The sequence below is a fragment of the Octopus bimaculoides genome, chromosome 21, assembly GCF_001194135.2.
Source record: "Octopus bimaculoides isolate UCB-OBI-ISO-001 chromosome 21, ASM119413v2, whole genome shotgun sequence".
Lineage (NCBI taxonomy): Eukaryota > Metazoa > Mollusca > Cephalopoda > Octopoda > Octopodidae > Octopus > Octopus bimaculoides.
The window spans coordinates 38,338,250-38,343,949 of record NC_069001.1 but is presented as its reverse complement, the minus strand read 5'-3'; the positions used below and the strand labels follow the sequence as shown (position 1 = coordinate 38,343,949).

General features: G+C 37.6%; 1 long non-coding RNA gene across 1 annotated transcript; it reads left to right on the top strand.

Moving 5' to 3' along the window:
- Positions 1 to 9: 9 nt before the first annotated feature.
- On the top strand, positions 10 to 4,729 carry LOC106879563 (uncharacterized). Its single transcript, XR_001410644.2, has 2 exons — positions 10 to 521; positions 4,270 to 4,729. It is a non-coding gene; the product is annotated as an uncharacterized LOC106879563 (long non-coding RNA).
- Positions 4,730 to 5,700: the final 971 nt, after the last annotated feature.

Sequence of the window (5,700 nt, the reverse complement as noted above, 5' to 3'; positions counted from 1 at the left end):
TATATATATATATATATATATATATATATATATATATATATAGTGTGTGTGTTTATGTGTATATATATTTATATATATATTTAAACACGCTGTATATGCTATAATGAATTATACGCAGGCATGTTGCGTTCGCATACCTATTAAAATCAATTATACGCACAGAAATACAATCATAAGTCCCAAAATATCACACACACAGAAATGCACTTAAACACATGCATGCTGTAAGCTTAGCTGCACACAAACACAATTCACCCACACACATAATCAAACAGGCACCTAAGTATATACACGAATATGTACATATATATACACCAACTGTTTTATACTCCTGTTATGACAATCACGTGTTTGACGTTACCATGGATATTACAATATGAATAAAATCGATAATCGGAAGTGGTGAAGAGGCCGGAAGTTTGAGAGAAGCAATTGGATAACTTACATATGGAAGCAGCCCTTCTCCATTTGGGGTGAAGTATCTCCTGGATATATCATCGTGAGATTGTATCAAGACGAAGGTGAGTGATGAGATGTTTAATGCACTTGTTTCTGTGATGTTGTGACGTTCATGCAGTTCTTGTAGAGCTTTGTGAGGCAGTTCTTTTGGTTTATTTTAACGGAATTGCTTCTTAATTCTTTTTATCTGTTAAGTTTGTCGTCGTCATCATCATCATCATCGTCGATATCATAGTCGCACCATCATATTCATCATGGTATTAAGTTACGTTCCTGACGACTTATTGAGATTGTTGTTAAAGGAAATATCTGCGGGGCGGGGGGAGGGGCTGTTTGTCTTTTACTGGTTTGATTAGATAAAGGACAGCGTTCTTCACTTTTTCTGATTAGAGCCTTCGACCCTGGCAGCAGAAAGGGTAGAATGGTATTTTCACGGATTAGAGAGAGAGAGAGAGAGATAGAGAGAAGGGGGCGTGTGGGTGTGGAACAAATTACTTAAAGTAGAGTGGACCCCAATAAACCCATCCTAGGGTTGTTAAACCGGGTGGTGGTTTGATGAATTAGAAGCGAGGAACAGATCCTTTGTCCAGTTTCAGGATCCCAAAGACTGGAGTGGAGTAGTTCTATAAAGGTCGCAGATTCGGTTCTGTTTGTAGTATTACTACGATTGTTATATCTAGAGAGTTCGACAAAGTTTGCATATTCAGTTTGTGTGTGTGTATGCTATTGTTACTGGGACTTCGAAGGAATTCTTGTCTTAGATTTTATACTATTGGTTTGGTATTCGTGCAAACTCTTTAATCGCTCAATTCTCTCCAGCAACCCCCAACTCTCTTCCTGTCCCCTCTCTCTCCTGCCAGTCAGAACAATGTCACCCACATCGATTGGACACTCCATTCTTTGCTGTTGAGGTTAGATATCCTGCTTCTTCGCAGTTCTTAGAGAGAGAGAGAGAGAGAGAGAGACTTCTTAGGCGGTCTACCAAGTGGTTTGGAGAACTCAAGAGTCACGTGTTTATTGTGAAAACGTCTCCTCCTTATTAAACACTTCAGTCCTTGCCCTTATTATTTGTCAATGATGTTTGTCATTTGTGGAGCTTTTTTAACTGGAAGTGTTATCTTTGACTCATAATGGCTCGCCCAATATAGGCGCCTGACAGCGCATTTGTACCCTTGTCTCAAACCTTTAATATAGATCTCAAACACTGCCTTTCATTAACTTCTAACCTGAGAGTATCATCAGATTTCAAACTCCAGATTTCCAAGTCGTAGGTTCTGATTTCAAAAAAACGTGGGCGTTGTTCGAGTCTCATGTGATGGGTTTACGGGTTGATAGCCCAAGCGATTCAGATTGCGTCTCTTACACTTTCAAACGTTGTAGATGTTAGTTTGACCTGTCTTTCAATATCTTTGAAATCGTTTGGTTCCATACTGCTGAGAAGCAAACACTGTATGGTTGTGTGGTAAGAAGTTTGCTTCCCAACCACATGGTTCTGGATTCAATCCCATTGTGCAGTTCCTTGGACAAGTGTCTTCTAGTATGGCCCCGTGAGTAGATTTGGTAGACGGAAACACGTCGTGCACACACACACACACAATAGCGGGATCGTCAGAGCGTCGGTGAAAATGCTTTGCGATATTTCTTCCACCTCTTTACGTTCTGAGTTCAAATCCCGCCGGGGTCAACTGTCTCTAATCCTTTTGTGGTTGATAAAAATAAATTTCCATTCAAGGACTGGGGTCGTTGGCATCGACTAAACTCCTTCCCATGACTGTATCTTACACCATTGTTTCTCTCTCTCTTTATATATAGATATAGATATATACATAGAGAGAGAGAATTTCTGTTGTTTGGGAATTATAAACCTTCCCTTCTGAGTCTCTGGTAGTTTATTTTCCATAAAAAGGAGCTTCTCTGCTGTGAACTTACCATTCACCTTTTCACCCGACGATGGCTATTTAAATATTCACAACTCTCGTAAAATTTACACACACACACACGAAGGGGTGCTGAAAACTTCCTGGCTTTAAGGATGTCACGAAAGGCCTGGTTGGAGGCCCAACATTCCAAGTTCTTTAACAGGGTTTAGAAAAACTGAAGGACCACTGCAATAAGTGTGTGAATCTGAGAGATGAATATGTTTATTAAAATCATAATTAACTGATCCTCCTGTATTTTCTTTTACCCAAAGCCAGGAACTTTTAAGCACCCGCTCATGTGTGTGTGTGTGTGTGATTACTATATAGACAGACAGACAGATAAATATACAATAGCCGCATACAGGCAGATATTGATTATTGAAGAAAATGTTATCACATATTTAAATATAGTTACCGATATTGATTTCTGATTAATATAAGTTACCAATAATACCATCAGTGACTTTTATCTAGGTGTGTGTGTGTGTGTGTGTGTGTGTGGGAGATCTTTGCTTCTTTTTTTTTTTGTTCTCGTTTTGAGACAAAAAGAGGAAAAAGAACGGTCTGTTTAATGACAGCTAAGAGGGAGAATGGTGTAATTCTCAAACTGCAATCTTAAATTGCTTTTTAGCTCTCTCTCTCTTTCACTCTCTGTATGTGTGTGTGTGTATATGCATTTGCACGTATGCACACCCACACACACATATATATGTACATATGAATATATATATATACAGTATATACAAGCATACACACACACACACACACACACACACACACACATACATGCAGCCGTGCTGGGGCACCGCCTTGCGAAATTTTAGTCGATGTAATCGTACTAATTTTTTTTTAAAGCCTGGTACTTATTCTATCGAAATCTTTTTGCGGAACCGCTAAGTTAAGGGGACGTAAACACACCAACACCGGTTGCCAAGCGATGGTGAGCTACAGACAAAGACATACACACGTCCTGTTGGATCAGCTTCGTGGCTTCATTATATGTTTTACGGCTGTTTTGTATGGAGGATGTCGGTTCGTTTTGCAAGTGTCTTCAGGAAATCTAGTGACATCACAAGAGTTCAAATCTCAATCGTTCCCATCGACAGTGATTTTGGGGGCAACGATAAACAGCAGCTGTTGATTCTGTTTCGTTGTGAACTGGTTTTAGAGTTTGTGTGGCTTTCATTCCACTCATTCATTAAATCAATCGTATAGAGATGATTAAAGGAATCCCACGGGGTTTTTGGTAGCAGAATAAATCTTTATTCGAGCGCAAAACTAAAGTGAGAAGAACTGGCGCCCTCCAAGATGGTTCACAGGTCTGATTATTCTGTTCATGGTGGTACTACAGTTGGTGGTGTTAGTGGCGTTGTTATAAGTGAGCTTCCACGTTGTGTGAAGTATTTTATTGAACCTAGTTTGAATGACGCTAAGTCGTTGAGTAAAATGTGTTTCTTTTTAGAAATACAAGAGAAAAGAATGGTGAGTTAAGAATCAAGATTTGGTTAAGTCGATATAATTGTTGAGGAAGACGTTCAAACACAAATTTATAAACGGTCTTCTACGCCTGCACGTTTGATATTGAAGGCGTCATCGATTTATGTAAGAAAGATGTGGTATTCTAGTATATCTTTTGTGCCAACAGATGTTCAATACAAACTCGTTACTTGTCCATCTGTTGTGCCGCTCGCTATATATGCAATACAGAATGATTTAGTTGTTTGTACGTCATGTATCTGTTGTGCCACCAAGCGTCCTATTGGGCATCTGGTGGCACAGTGTTATTTGCATTAAGAATAACAATATATTCATATTTTCTCTGCCCCACCCCAACACACATTTCTTTCTTTAATCCGACATTTTCTAATCAACATTTTTTCTACATTTCCAGACAACATCTGAAGCCATCAACACATCAGAGGAAGAGACAAACAGACAGACACGAAGAACGAGAGAAAAATAAAACGAAAGGAGAATAATTATAACAACGACAGCAACAACAACCACAATAACAACAGCAGCAAGTACAACAACACGTCTCACAACAAACCTGACACCAAATCGTGTTTGGGAAAGGGCAGTTTGCGCCCAAAAGGGAGTAGGAGTAAGAAGAGGAGGAGGCAGAAGAAGAAGAAGAAGAGTAGAAGGAGTTTATTTATTAGTCAAAAGAGAGATGGTTTTTCAATTAGATAAGAGTGAACAGCATTATTACATACATATTTATTATATACGATCTATAAAGCAGTGTACATAGATATTTATACATACAGTAATATAAAAAGTCTCTATAAATAAACACATATATATAGTATATATTTATTATATATATATATTATATATGTAGAAAGAAATTGTGTTATATTTGTGCTTGCGTTATTTCTGTCATTTCCTATCTCCGTGTGACTGTTTTGGTTGCACACCCAAGACTTTTTGCACCAGTCATCTGCAAATTATAAATATTATGATTGTTATGTAAGTCTGAGCTTCCTGAAACAGCTGCTGAGTATGTATTTGCATTTATGTTTCTGAATATATGTAGAGATATGTGTGTTTGTGTGTGTGTTGTATGTATGGATATACGAGTCAAGCCTAATTGTGTTTATCTGTTTATTACTCACTTCATCCCTCCACTCTCTCTACAGACACACACACACGATAGTACCGAAGAGTAAGAATGAGTGTTCAACACCGCATTTGGTTCATATATATATTCTTTATTATAAGAGAGTATTGTAGTTCGCTTGAAGCATTGTGTATTGTTTGTAAAGAATAAAAAGTTTTGAATGGTACAACAATGCACTATAATACAAAAAAATGGACTCTACACCTGTTGTAACTAAGTTATCCATAGTCCGATGATATTTCAGAATACAATTCCTTCTTCAGATATTCTTAGATGGAGTCTATGCTACAAACTGTTTACTAACGGCTTTTCTTCCATTTTTTGTATTATAGTGCATTGTTGTACCATTCAAAACTTTTTACTCTTTACATTCTTTATTATTGTTTAACAAGACAACCAATGTTTCCAACATTCTTAAGTGGATCGCTTGAAAATTGTGGAGGTCTTTTCCCCACAATACCATTAGTTGTCTTCTTAATCCATAAAAAAAGTAGCTTGCTTCCAACCACATGGTTCCGGGTTCAGTCCCACTGCGTAGCACATTTGGAAAGTGTCTTCTACTATAACCTCAGGCTGACCAAAGCTTTGTGAGTGGGTTTGGTAGACGGAAACTGAAAGAAGCCCATCATATATATATATATATATATGTATATATATAAATAATGTATTTATATAAATAAATAAATATGTTTGTGTGTT